General features: G+C 37.2%; 1 long non-coding RNA gene across 1 annotated transcript in view; it reads right to left on the bottom strand.

Moving 5' to 3' along the window:
- Positions 1 to 8,703, bottom strand: part of LOC106924424 (uncharacterized) — a 129,918-nt gene extending 121,215 nt beyond the window's left edge. Inside the window, exon 1 of the long non-coding RNA XR_015765262.1 lies at positions 7,599 to 8,703. This is a non-coding gene — a long non-coding RNA (uncharacterized LOC106924424). The remainder of the gene's footprint in view (positions 1 to 7,598) is intronic.
- Positions 8,704 to 15,684: the final 6,981 nt, after the last annotated feature.

The raw sequence follows: 15,684 nt of genomic DNA, 5'->3' as shown, positions 1-15,684 counted from the left end.
CCTTTTAGAGGAGACGAAAAGAAATCTTTTACATTGCTATTTGTGAATTGCCGCACTTAGATGTGGGGGAAAAAAAGCCAAACGAGCCAAAAGGGGGTTGTTGAGAAAGCCTGTATTATCCAGTAAGCTTATATTCTATGTTATATTTACTAGATGTAGGGCTTTTCAAGCAGAAAACCAGAAAGCAGTACTTTCAGCACATTGACCCTTACGCGTTTGAGGCAAAATGCATGAATGCCTCGAGGATTTTAAACATTTTAAGCATAAAACCACCGACAACGTTCAGCTGGGAAAATGGGTAATGCACTGCAAAGCAATTAATGTACGAATTCATGCAACTAAACAAAAAAAGTCCTCCAGCTCAAGATTTTGCCCAACAGGCTACATCTTGTGTGACTGGTGCTTTACAAAAGGTTCCTTTCATCACTGATAAAGAACAATATAACAGAAGAGAGAGCTTTGAGCAATAAAATAGAATAAAAAAAAAAACTCAAGTGAAGCCCAATTTTTGCATTTAAAAGGTCAGTTTTGATTCTAATATTAAGAAGCAGATAAGACTATAGTGACTTAATTACATCCAATCGCTTAACTAATAACCTTTCAGTGAAGCGGTTTGGCTGCCACACAGCTGAGGGCGCTACTGATCATCTTTAAGCCGAGAAACGGACCAAACATTGTGGAACGTCAGAAGCACCGTATGCGGTTCTGTTTTGAAGTGTACAACACCCAGTAAGCTCCTTATGTTATCACCTTGAATAACCGTCAGCTCAACCAAACATGACTAAGGTGCTATGAAGGCGAGGATGTGATGATGACAGAAAAACTGAAGGGATTATGTAGAAAAATTGTAACCAGTTGGGGTAAAAAAAAAAAAAAAAAAAAAAACATGATGCAAGTTTTGTAATGTGAGAAAAACAATTTTCGGTTTATTCAGTCACAAATGACTCAAAAAAAATGTTGAAGTATAATGCTCCTTTTTATATTCATAAAAAATGTTGCCCTTTTATGTTATGGAAAGTCAGCCTGCCCTCTTGATGCGAAAAGAAAGTGACCATTTATCAATTAATCGTTAGTCTGTTGATACGATCAACTCAATCGATAACTTGCATCCTTAGTTGTAACAACCAGCCTCACCTGAAAACATTAGCATAATAAAACTGAAAATAAACGGGAGATGTGTGCATATTCGCTTTAGCTCTGAGCACAGGAAGATTATATATGTATCCACTTCTATGCACTCCATGTTGTTCTTTATTACAATTTTCTGAAGCCTGAAGCAAACGGCAAAAAAAGTCCCGCTTCATGTGCCGACTGTGAAGAGCCAGCTAAATATAAAAACAATATGCTTCATTAATGCAAACACAAACAAAAGTGACAGGTGCACCGCTAGCAATCCAGCTTCTTGACATGGCCAGCCTCAAGACAGAATAACTAAGCAGCAGCTTTAACTCATTAGCAGTCAGAAAGTGTTAAAGCACGAAAGCCAGCCGCAAATACAGAACAATTGTGCTTAAAAAAAACTTAGACGGAAACAGAGGAGAGGTTTAATTTCTCCTCATGTACATCAGGAGAAGTGTGTCACACTGCCGCTTTTGTCTCTGCTGTGAGCGCCGCTGGTGCTGGGAAGGTTGCCAGCTACATTCAATCCATGACTGGACAAACGCCGCTCCTCGTAGGCACGAGCGAAGAGGCAGACGCGCCCGCTTACATCACTACATCCACCGATGTAACGGTTAGACGTAATCCGTTCAATCCATTTACCCCGGGTCAGCTGCAATGTCGTCTTCCTGGAGCGCGTCCAGCTCTTTGTTCCGCCGTTTGATGCCTCGTCTTTTTGTTTCTGGCGGCGAACCAAACTGGATCAATTTACATATTAGATAAAGACGCACGCGCCTCTTAAATGTATGAAATACTGCCACTGCTTCACTCATATGGAGATTAACCTGTTGATTTATGCACGGGCAGTTGCTGGTCAGGGTTTGTACACTGTTCCCCACAGTAAAATTCAAGTGTTTTCTAACATTTATAGTGCCAGACTAACAAAAACAATACAAATGAACTAAAGAAGACAGTTTCAATTCCATATTATACGACATCATTAATAATTGTGCAAACTGATGTGTAAAAAGAGAAAGCAAACACAACTTCAAAGGAACTGAATAAAAAAATTGGTTTAGAACAGCAACAATGGAAAGATGATTTTAAAAATCACTATTATGAAGCAATATGACATTGACTAAGGTGAAGTTTTGTTATGTATTTTTGGAGTATTTGATATATGTAATAGTCTTCTGAGCCTTTTGTGTGTGCAGATATGAGTTTATGCTTCTTTCTGTTCCTTTTCCTTCCTGAAAAGGAGCAAAAACTATTCATGTTTGTTATTGAGTATATAAAATAAAAAATAAAATGAATATCTTGTGATAGTATTCTACATTCTACAGCAGGGACAAAGTAAACTAAAACTATGACATCATTTTATATTTGGAAATGTGTCTTTTAAACACTCTATGCACCTAACTGGTCTGTAAAATTTACAAAATAAAATCTAAAAAATGTTTTTGCAAAATTTTTTGGCAATTAACAGAAATAATTTAGCTGATTCCAACTAACCTAAAATAAGAAAGATTAAGCTGATTTCACTTCAGACAGTGAGAAAAAAATTGCAGGTTTCTTGTCTGGTTTCAACTATAAATAATGCCTTCTGATGAAACATTAGAGTGGACTTTGAATAACAAGCACTTTCAAGAATTTTATGCAAAAATCCAGAACTTTCCAAATCTAATTCAAGCATTTTCAAAGATTTCAAGAACCCATACTAATGTTACTGGTGCTTTCCTCTCCTCTCTGAAAGAGGGAAGATTTGTGTTTTTATCAATCTTTTGTAGAATAAAAAAAAAAAAAAACTAGTTTGGTGTTTAACATTTCATTAATCCGTCAGTCTATTGGCAAAATTATCAGCAGAATTATGGAAATAATTATGAGGTTCAAACCCATCAACATCCCCTCTGCTTTAGCGTCCGAAGGTTTATGTCTTATTTCATATACATGCATAAATTTTACAGCTAGAGATGGCACCGAAGGCAATGAATTTCTTCTTCTTCACTCAGATCTTCATTCATATCAGCTCCACGAATGCTGCTCTGCCTCTGACCTCCAAACCTTTACATGAACAGCAACATTCCACCTGCAGAGCAACAAATCACAATGAAATCTTACCCACAAATCTCTGTTTGGCTCCAAGAAAAAAAAAAAAAAAGAAAGTCATGTCTTTCATGTCTGTGAGTGTCTATAAACGTAATTGCTGACAAGTGAAATACCGAGCTAATTAACCATCATAAGAGGAAGTGAGGCAGCCAAGAAATCTAAACCATCCTAAATCAATATGGAAATTACCAATAAGGAAAATATTCTGGGAATCAATGTGCAAACTGAACTTGACATTAAACCAAGTGAGTGTGAATGTCTGGTGTGCAAGTTCTCAGAGTCGAGAAATGTGATTCAAGTTCATTCGAGTTTCGATTTAATTGTTTCGGAACAAAGACAGGATGTGGCAAAATGTCTGCAACCAATGCATTAAGCATGCACCTTCCAACCAAACATGCTGCACTAAAGAACAAGAAATATAAAGAACAGAGGACCCCGAACAGAAGAGTGCTGAGTAATGCAAGAATCACACCAGTATTCCCAAATTCAACTATTCATTGAATTCTCTGTGGAACAACACCAAAATACCATCCAGAACCCATCCAAGCATTGAACAGATGAATGCGTGGATGTGCCACAACGTTCTTCTGCTGAACAGAAACAAAACTGAAGTTGTCTTTGGACCTAAAGAGGAACAATCTAGGGTCAACGCACAGCTTCAGTTATAACAGCTGGAAACTATAGATCAGACCTGAAACCTGGGAGAAGTGATGAACTCTGACCTGAACCTTCAGAGCCACATAAAGACAGTTACAAAGTTGGCCTTATATCGCCTGAAGAATATTTCCAGGATTCCAGGACTAATGTCCCAGCAAGATTTAGAGAAACTTGTTTATCTTTAGTTGCACTGATAACTGCAACAGTGTCTTTACAGGTCTGCGTAAAAAATCAATTAGACAGTTACAGCTAATCCAGAACGCTGCTGCTCATGTTCTCACTAAAACCAGGAAGATAGAGCACATAACACCAGTTCTGAAGTCCCTACACCCATTCCCAGACTTTAAAATCATGTTAGTTTATAAATCACTGAACGGTTTAGCACCACCATACATCAAAGTTATGCTTTTGTTGAACCAACCTCCCAGACCTTTCAGGTCTTCTGGTTCTGGTCTGCTCTGTATCCCCAGAACCAGAACCAAACCTCGAGAAGCAGCATTCAGCTTTTATGAACCACAAATCTAGAATAAACTTCTAGAAAACTGGAAAACCACCAAAACACAGAGTTCCTTTAAAGGTAGACTGACTAAAAACCTACCTGTTCAGAGTTGCTATTGAAACATCATGAATGAAACAAACATTCTCATGTTTAACTAGAACATTTGAGAAAATATAATGCTTCAGTTGTTGACTGTGTGTTCTGACTTAGTATGTTTGTGTTTTTATGATGTAAAGCACTTTGAATTGCCTTGACGCTGAAATGTGCTATATAAATAAACTTGAATGATTGATTGATATATTAATTATGCACGTTTTTAGAGTGGGGTTCCTAAGTATTTGCGGATTTTAATTATTTGCAGGCATCAAAAATGAGAATGCGGTCCCTAAGCCCCATAAATACCAGGAGTCTAGTGTATATTGAACTTTTAGATAATTCTTGTTTTGTCCCACCAACAGACAGGTTTTAGAGCTACATGGCTGCTAACAGTACTTTTTGCAATGGTAGCCATTGTATTTCTGCAGTGCAACAGCTAGCATTGCAAAACGTAGTGACGATAGCCCAATGAAACCTGACAGAACTAGCACTAAAGTTCCCACTGCTAAAGAAGTTATTGTTGCAGCATTCCGGCTACCCTGTAGAAACAAACACTGACCAAGTAACGGATAATGTCTAAAGGTTTTGCAAGTAAGAAAGTACTGCTGTCCAACACAGCGAGTTGACAATGCTGATGTTGACTTGATGCTCAAGATAAAGAGCTGTTTGTTTTTTAAGAAATCTGGGTTGCATTTTATTATTTCTAGTTAAAAGTCAAGATTAGAAAACAGAACAGAAAAACAAAGTTTATGGTCTGTGAAACCTTCGTATCATCTGTCAAAATACAAGGAAACTCAAATCCAGCAGGAAAACTACAACATACAGGCTGGTCAAACATGAAGTGATTTTTTTGACACTGACTTTAGGTTTGTTAACTCAGAATTGGTGACCAGTGAAAAATAAACATTGGGATTCTTTATCTTCTCAAAATATTGTCAAAATTGTATTTTTCTCTTGCTGGTATCAAATCATCATCTCTGCTAAAAACAGCCATTTCTGACTGATCATAAATACTGTTAGGTCTTTTCATATCACCAGCTGCTGTTAAAGCATCCTGCCTAAAACACACGTCTAACTCCGACTCACAGCACAGCTGATAAATACTGATTAGAGATCAGAAATGTCAGTCAACTTCAAAGTGGTCTTCACCAACCCTGAATGCTTATTTCAAAAATTAATGTCTGTTGCCATCTACGAATCAGATTTGTGCAGATAAGATTTCTTCAGGCATCCTCTGCAATCGTATAATACAAATGCAGGTGAATCAAACACCTACTGGAAAAAATGCTTTTATTGATGTAATGTTATGGTTTAATGGTGGTTATCTAACTGCAAAATTCAATCTTTTTTTTAACCACTTTTTGATAGAAATAGTTACACCATTTGAGTTTTAACACTGGAACCCATTTAATGGAAAACCTCAACTGTCCTCTATGAACGTAAAAGGTTGACATCAAGTGTAGGAAGAAAAACTGACTTTTCAGGTACATTTGAGAAAGGTTTCCACTTGACTTGCATCAAAGTGCTTTAGGAGCCTGTTTGGATGCCATGTGGGGCATTACACAATGACAAAAATAAAAATTTAATTGGTTTAGGTCTCAGATGTCCCTTACTGAACAGGGTGAGCTTGTACTAAAAAGGATTTATAGGAGATGGTTGAATTGTCTTAAGTCGCAGACGATCCAGCAGGGAAACATACATATATATATATATATATATATATATATATATATATATATATACACGCACGCACGCACGCACGCACAGGGGCAATCAGTTGCTCAAAGGTTTTGGTTTGGCAATTTTGGTCCCCAATACAGAGTCTACCGGACTATCAGGTGAAAACACCCTTAGGAATCAGATACCAATCACAACTTCTTGGAGTTCCTTTACATAGAAAGAGAGATGGGAGTTTCAGCTGCCAAAGTTGATCTTGCAACGTGGTTGTAAGAGTAGAAACCCCAAGTTTCTGGGAACCAGGATTCCCTGAAGACCTTCTGCAAGTTAGCCTGCCAGCCACAGACCTAACCATATCGGCATATAACGTTTTAAAAGTAGCACATTTGTTGTGGATCGTCCTGGATTTACCTAATCAGAATCTGACCACAGGCTGGGGTGGGATTTTGGTAGACAGAGCACTGCAGCATGCAACAGTCTCAACACAGCCATAAAGGAGAGAACATGCCTTACAGCACATGTAAGCTTGTCTTTTGTGCGACAATAGTGAAATTGAGGCAAGACTTATTAAAAATGAAAAGAATAAAATAAAAGCATCTGCACTCTGTACTGTAGAGTCCAACGGTTGGCTTTGAAGCAAAGATGCATGTATGAAAGGGGAAATTGCATTTCGTCTCCATGCAGCTAATTCTGATTGTGGATCCACAAATGAGCAGACTACCCTGTGGGGCGCCACTACTCAACACTACTCTAATACATGCCTTGTAATGACACTTCCAGCCCAGTGCTGTAAACAGGATTGCTTTGCTGCATCAATAAAAATAAGGAGTGGGACAATTAAAGAGAAGAGGGAAGGAGATTGGTCCCCAGAGATTTCCAGACCAGAGGGATGTTTTCTATTGCGTGTCACATCTTTTTGTGCAGCATATTTCAGCCTATGTAGGACATATTGTCATGTACATTTGTTTATCAGTGTCATGAGAGCCATTGGAGTAGCAAGAAATGAGAGAGGAGGAAATCAGAAGGAGATGGATGACAGGTGCTTAATATGTTCCGAGTCTGGCTCCCAGGAGTGGGTTGGTATTTAGATCACAAGTCCAGTCCAGTGGACTCCAGCAGAGATAATTATCCAAATGGTTTCCTCATCAACCAGTCAATCTAAGCAAGTAAAAATAGTCTTTGATTCTGTGTGCTTAAGTTGAAAGAAATTCAAACAAACCTGCTGGCTCTTCTAAACATACAAAAACAAGATAATGAAAGCTGTATTTGTGTCTGAGAGTGCGTGAGTGCGTGTGTGTGTGCGTGTTCGGAGGAGGGGGGTCATAAGCCACAATGACCAATCACAACACCAGCTGCCTCTGCAGTTGCATGTTACAGAAAATTAGCACAATCACGTTTAGTGCAACACAACCGTGACACTGAGAAAAAGAAAAAAGAAAAAAAGACCAAAAGAGTGTCTCCTTACCACATGAAAGCACCGCGGCGCAGATGATGGGGGTCCATCTGAAATCCCGCACACCTGACATGGTAGAAGAAATCCCAACGGATGGACCTTAAAAATCCCAGCCGTCCAGTAGTTTCGGGTCTGTAGTGGAGACTTCAAGCTTCGCCTGCGGGCGTGAGCTGGTGCGGGGTTCTCCAACTTGGATGATGCGCAATGGGCAGATGTGTATATGTGCGCGTGACAATGCGCTGTCGAGGTCTTTCCAAAATGAAATGTAAATAAAATAAATAAATAAATCGCTAGAAATGCATTAGAGTCCAGTTTCAATGTTGCCGGAGTCCGGTCAACGTCCGGTTTCTTTCCACAAATAGGGGATAAAGTTGTTTCACTGGTTTCATGTAAGAAACTCGGCGAGTTGCTCCACGCGCTCTGCAAGGAGACCCGATCAATTCACCCCCAGAAAATGATCAGTTTGAGGACACGAGTGGGGAAAATGACGCGCGCAGCGGCTTCAACGCAGGACTCCCGCACGCCTTCTCCAAACAGATCCAGACCAGAATCACAATGAAGACGAACAGGGATATTTTTCGTTCTACAACTCCTGTGTCTCCACTTAGCAGAAATTAAATAGAAATCGTTTTCTATATCAAATTATGGAGATGGTGAAGAAGAGGAGCGGGGAAAAGGGGGGAGAAAAGAGGGGGGCATCGTATGGATCCGCACTGCTCGGGTTCGGCTGGCACTGACTTCTCTAGGTTTTTATTAACAATCCACAGCGGAGACAAGAAGCCGGAACACAGTCAGAGCGGAAAGAGTCAAAGCTGCAGGTTTAAATAATCCGAGGAAAAGAAACATGGGGTCCGGTTCGGTGCTGCTTGAAACACAGCCAAGTCCACAGAACTCCGCGTTTTGTTTTGTTTTTTACCCCCCTCCCTGGGTCTCTGTGCGTGTGTTTTAATCCCAATCTGTGTGCTGTAAAAGCACTTCTCAATTGGCACGTTTCTGCGGGACACGGAGCCCACGCGCACGCTGATTGTCACGCCGAAGCTCGCGCGGCAAGGTGTGCAACTCCGCTCCCAAAACAAGTAAACGTGCTCACCTCGAAATGTCCAGAGCCGCAGCTCAGTTAATCAATGTGAACGCAACAGATGGCGAACATCCGGTGGAAATGTTCAAAATAAAGTGCACATTTTTAGAAACCGCACGAGGTTTAGAGTTTTATTTAAATCTGCTCCTAACTTGGGGGAAATATAGGAATTTTCAATAATAAAATAAAAAATGGATTAGATTATTAGTTCCACAGTATCATTATTACATACATCATTAATAAAGAATACAAGGCAAAATGGAACAAAAAATAGGAACATTTGTAGATTACATTGATATGAGTAGCAATTATACATTACCTTACTTTTCAGTTTCACTTGTATATTCCCGAGATCAGAACTTTAATTACTATCATTCTCATCAAGTATGGACATTAAGGAAAGTGAAAATTAATCAAGACATCTTGACCTTTATAATTACCATTGCATATAAAATAAAGTAGCAAGATATATAATACTACATAGAATCCCTTTATAATAAAAAAACTTTTGAACATTGATAATTATAAACAAATATGTTGTGCATTCTAAATAAAAATACTTTCCTGAAAAATGGTTCTTAACTATCTGCAGCCCTCTTAATTAAATAAAATTTCATCAATGACACAAAATGCATTCGCTGTATGGAAGCTTTATCTTTATAATAGGTATAGCAAAACCTCTCATGGGTTTAGCTTTTATTTTCGAATCCACGTTCCTGATTTCCGGTAATACCCTTATTAGGCGTGGTGAACTTTACATGCTTCAAACCTGACATTGTGGACTGATTTTAATCACGTGTTCTTGCCTGGAAAAAAAATAATAATTTCCCTTTCACCGCATCATTATCTGATAACCTGGTTAGGCTACTTATGATATTAAGTTTAAATTTATTAAGAGTAAAGCAAGAAATCATTTTGGCCATTTGCTCCTATTTATATTCACTGGGATATACAGGTGCATCTCAGTACGGCAGAACGTCAGCATACTTTCATATAAACCAAAAAGAAGAAAAAGTTAATTTATATAGAAAATGAGTTTAAAAAGTTTAAAAAGTTTGTTCCATCCATCCGTCCATCCATCCATCATACCTTACTGGGGTCATGAGGGGTGCTGATGCCTATATCCATTTGTTATATACCTAATAAATGTGAAGTCTTTGTTGAATTTGATTGATTATAGTTGAAATGTAATGAAAAATCAAAGCCATTTTAATATATATATATATACATATATATATATGTATACATATATATATATATATATATATATATATATATATATATATATATATATATATATATATATATATATATATATATATATATATATATATATATATATATCACATAAAATTAATTTTAAAATATATATTTTTGAATAGCAAGCTGTTATTTAAATGTCAGGATTGTATCAGCGTCTTGATTGTATTACATGATACAATCAAGAAGAAAACGGCTGTTTTCCCGTAGTTGTTGTCCTGTAGACGGTCTGATTTACTCTACAAGGAGGGTAAACCTCAACAAGCTGCCACAAAAGAATCTGGATGTCTACAGAATGTTGCATTCATTAATTGGAAGGTTCATTAGATGAAAAAAAACTGACACAGAAAATAATAGATAATCCACGGGAATTGTTTAGTAGAGGAGATTGTGAAACAAAGTTTATTTCAGAGTTTAGAGGAGATTCATAAGACATAATGATTCAATAATTAATGCAAAATTAGTTCTGATGGCATCTTTCCTTTTCTAATTTCTCTTATGTAGTATTATAATTAAATTCACAAATACTTTATTAATTCCAAATTGAAATATAAGGATTTTGCAACTGATATGCAATTTTCTTCAAAGATTTGTTGTAGATGCTGGTGGTTGAAGGGCAGGAAGACCTCCTGCAGCAGTCTGTATTACAGCAGATCTGAAGAAGCCTCTGACTAAAGACACATTGCTGTAAGACAGTTTGATTTTTTTTTTTTTTTTACAGACTGCAGAGGGTGAGGGTTAACTGACTTTTATTTTATTTACTTTCATCTTCCACCAACTTCCTTCATGGCTGAGGCCTTTACACCACTTTTGTTAATTTTATACACTAATGAGTGCCAAAGTTGAAATGAGGGCATACACATCATAAAGTTTGATCTGATAATGGCTGGATGGTGAAGGATTTTATTGGCTTGTATGAGCGCTCATTTCTGAAGATTAATGTAGCAAGAAATGTTAATTAATTTAAATAAAAGAGGCTTCCACAATGTCCAATTTTTATTAAAGTTGTACATCACTACAAAGACTTGGTAGAACTGTTAACAGCTGCTTGACCCCTTTTGAGGCTAATGCATATGCAGTCAGTGCTATTGCTCACCAGCCTATGTATTTTTTTTTATCAGATATTGAGAAGTTTAACAATTGACAATATGAAAATGTTTTAATTTTCATAAAAAGCCCCTTACCCTGAAAAACAAAAAAGCAAAAGGTAATCATCTTTGTGAAGATGTGCTGCTAAACTAAAGGGATAAGTTAGGCAGAGCTCCTCCAGTTCTATAGAACAAGAGTCACAAGGAAGGCTAAAGCTGTCCTTGCTGACCCAAAAACAGTACAAATGCTCATTAATCACTGTTAGTGTCAGCCTCGTTAATAATTTGACCCAATAGGGCCAAATAAAGACTGTAGTAGCCTAGTAGCCTACGTTTGTGTCCTGGTTGTATCATGAGTGCTCTGGCAGTTGTATTTGAACTTTTCTTTCCATTTGTTCTTTGCTAGCTGGAAAACAAATTGCTCCTTGGGGACAATAAAATTTATGTTGACCTTGATCTTGAAGGGGAAGCTCTGCATTGTCCGTGATGTTCATCATTTTATGAAAACTCCTTCTTTGCACAATAATCTGTTGCAAACACTGAAGGATCGAAGCTTCCTCAAGAAGTCACATCTATGCTGTTGTGTCCTGTAGACAGTTTCACTGTTGCGTCTCCAGTCCAGTCTGTCCTCCAGATGAACAAAAGGATATTTATTCTCCGTCACTACCTCCATTTCTTCTCCCAAGATGAAAACAGTGCTTGACCTAATCCAGTTTTTCTTGAAATCTACAATAATCTCCTTTAATTTCATTATAGCTATGAAACATAATCATCAAAAATATAAATGCTGAAAAACACACTTTATGTACTGAGGGAACATGTGAATTTCCCTTTTCAATTCAGTTACTAAATCAATAATTTTCCAATTATACGTCTAATTCATTCCAAACTTTTGAGGGACACTAGAAAAGTTTGATATTTTACCTGAAGTTATGGGCATCCATGGCTGTTTGTTGGGGGAAGCAGCTGTAGAGGTCACAAAACTCAAATAGCCATAAATAAATAAGTAAATTGAATTTAATTTATTGAATTCTTCTCTGAGCTACAGGGAACCAGTGGAATGACATTGGAAATGGGGTGATGTGCTCTACCTTCCTGGTTTTAGTGAGAACTTGAGCAGCAGTGCTCTGGATCAGCTGCAATTATGAAGGCCTGAATTCTGGGTGAGGTGATGGCCTCAGACCTGGACCTTTAAAGACACATGGAAAGAGTTAGAAAATTGGCCGTCTATTACCTGAAGAACATTTCTTGAATGACAGGACTAATGTCCCAGCAAGATCTAGAGAAACTCAACTACATGTTTATCTTTAGTCGCTTTGATTACTGCAAAAGTGTCTTCAAAGGACTCCCTAAACAAAATCAGATAGTTGCAGCTGATCCAGAGCACTGCTGCTCAAGTTCTCACTAAAACCAGGAAGGTAGAGCACATCATCCCATTTCCAAAGTCCTTCTACTGGCTCCCTGCAGCTCAGAGCATAGACTTTAAAATACTGCTGTTAGTTTATAAATCACTGAATGGCTTTGAAACAAAATAAAAGAGAGATCTGCTATCAGTCTTCCTGAAATATGCTACACACAAACTTTACTAAATATGAAATATTTCAACCCACTGAAACTTGTCAACTCCTCTCAATTATATTCATGAGAAAATATTTTGCACATGAGACTCTCTTGGTTTCTTTTCCTTTAATCTGCAACTTTGGGTTCCCAATGCAAATGGCTAACTCCATAAATCTGTTACTCCCCCTCCTCGGTGGCACTTCTGCTTTAGGCTACAGGTGAACTGTTGTTACTTCCTTGTGAGAGTAACAATATCTTTAAAAAATACACTAGTATAGCAGAATATGTATGTTAGTTTTTTTAATGCTTTCTTCTATAATTTACTTGCCGCCACCCATTCCCTGATGCATGGTTAGTACATTAAGACTGAATCAAACTCCCTAATATAACTTTTCCCACTTTGTGGCTTTTATTTTTAAATCACTTAACTTGAATTATATTTGGCCTGTAATTGGATTTGAATCTGAGTTTGACTGTAATGAATTGGATTGTGTCTGTTTAAAATAGGATTTCATGTAATTGGATTTCAACTGAACTGGTTTGTATTGTTTAAAAAAAAAAAAAAAAAAAAAAGAACAGTCCTGAGATGACCTTTGAGGAGGAAAAAGAATCATCGAGGAACTATCTAATAAAGCTTAGGGCTATTATGGACTTCTTGTGTTTTCTCTACATTGCCAAAGTAAAATGTTTCCAATCAAACACACAAACATTTATTTTTGTAAGTGATCTTTCCTGAGTCACTTACAAAAATGAACAAGGATATATATGTATATATATTTTATTCAAACCAATAAGATAGATAGATAGATAGATAGATAGATAGATAGATAGATAGATAGATAGATAGATAGATAGATAGATAGATAGATAGATAGATAGATAGATAGATAGATAGATAGATAGATAGATAGATAGATAGATAGATAGATAGATAGATAGATAGATAGATAGATAGATAGATAGATAGATAGATAGATAGATAGATAGATAGATAGATAGATAGATAGATAGATAGATAGATAGATAGATAGATAGATAGATAGATAGATAGATAGATAGATAGATAGATAGATAGATAGATAGATAGATAGATAGATAGATAGATAGAAAAAACCATTTATGGTTTCCAGAAACCATAAATGGTCTATGGAAATTTAAAACCATAAATAGAATTTTCTATTTATGGTTTTAATTTAAGGGAAATAAGCTATTCAAGCATTGATTAAGCACATTTTGTTGAAAGTTTCAATAGTCACAGTGAGGTCTGAATGCTGCCCAACTGGTAGAGTCAAGAAATCCCTTAAATAGAACCTAACATCATTAAACAGGATGAAAGCAAAACATCAGGCACAGATGATCATTAACAGAAGAAAAACAAAACAGTCATTGACATCCATCAGTCTTTAAGTAGGCTCTAATGCTGAGCAACAAATCAATAAAAATATACTGAAAATATGTCTGACAGCATATTCAATCATTTTACTGAACTTTGATCCAGAACTGCATGGCATTATGGGGGATGTAGGCAGAGGAAAGTTTTTAGCTTTTGTTATCTAGCAACAGTCACTTTCTAACCCTGCTTCAGTGCATTAAGCTCCTTGTCTTTTATTGCTCCTCGCTGGTTTCTTCTTTTTGTCTCCTGTTGTGATCCGCTGCCAGTGCTAATGCAAAAACAATCGGCCCGGCTTCAGGTCCAGCTGTGCAGTGCGAAAGGGGCTCTTGACTGGCCTCTTTCCAAAAATGTCTAGTTTCTGAATACTGTTCAGGTTTCCTTTTCATTCTTTTTTTTTTTTTTACCTCACTCTATCAGTCTGCACCCCATCCCCGCTGTTAATCATTTCCTCATTTGCCTCTGCCTGCTCCCTTCCTCAGCTGCATCCACTCACCTGTCATTAGCTCTTTTAGTTCCTTTCTTATTTCCACTCTCCTTCCTCAGTACATTTAACCTCTCTGGTCTCATTATTCTCATTATCCTCCATCATGCTTCATTTTGGTTCCATGTCATCCTGTTGCTCTGCTTTGTCTGTTTTAAAGTTTTCTTCTTTATCTTCAGATTGTCTTAAATGACAATCACTTCCTTTTTTCCTGCATTTTGGTCCAGCCACAAACGTACCCAACATAACACCCCCATGTTCTACATCCTGCTCTTCCCATGCTATTCCTGTAAACTACCTTTTTTTATTGTTACTAAAACTCTACATTTGCACAATAACAGACAAACCCAGCCACCTACACCTGACAGGTATACTGAAGAAGGCTTTGAAAAGCTAAAAAGGATTGTTAGGGTGTATATTGTCTCAGTTGTCTATGCAGCCCTGAGACGACTTTGGTTATGACTCAACCCTAAATACACAAACTGAGCCGTGGATAGACTTCAAAAGAAAAGAGCATGCAACATTAAGTATAAAAATGGCAATATGACATGTCTAATGTATGAGTCTCCCCATTATCTGCATATGAGCTGACAATGCTTTCTGACAGAGTGCAATTTTCCACAAATCAAAGATATACAGCTAAAGGAGAAGAGTGCCTAAAGATACTGCTCCATAAACAATGTTTTTCAGCTTAATGTATATTTTTAGTACTTGTATGCATTAACAGCATGAATTACCAAGCAGGAAGTAATTAGTTTTAGACATAATTTGACATCTGGAGGCCAGCAGATGATATGCAAATGGCTTGTTTCACAAAGAGGATGAGACGAGGTCTCTAAAATACAAAAAAAGTTAAGTGGCACACCAGAAACGGTACACTATGCATCTGAATGCATCTATAAAACGTATGTACAGTTAACAGGCTTGATGGGTTCAAATGTGACATTTCAATAACCTGCCTGCTCCTGAGAAAGTATTGACTGTACATGTTGTTTAGAGACAAATTGCAGGACTGTTCATTATGAAGAACAAGCTGCAAAGCAAATCTAGAAACCAAATGTAAAAACAGGAATTCAAACAGTTTCACTTGGAGATATGAATCCACAGAAGCTCCATCATTTGTGTACTTTTTCTTGCAGACTTTTCTGCTGTTTTAGTGTAAATGTGAATTAAATCTCCCTGAGCTGTTTCTGCATACATTTAAACAATAAACCGCTAGAACATAATTGGCTTATTGG

Source organism: Poecilia mexicana, unplaced genomic scaffold (assembly GCF_051168715.1).
Source record: "Poecilia mexicana isolate PSO_F unplaced genomic scaffold, ASM5116871v1 scaffold_14, whole genome shotgun sequence".
In the NCBI taxonomy this organism is placed as follows: domain Eukaryota; kingdom Metazoa; phylum Chordata; class Actinopteri; order Cyprinodontiformes; family Poeciliidae; genus Poecilia; species Poecilia mexicana.
This window is presented reverse-complemented; position numbering and strand designations above follow the sequence as displayed.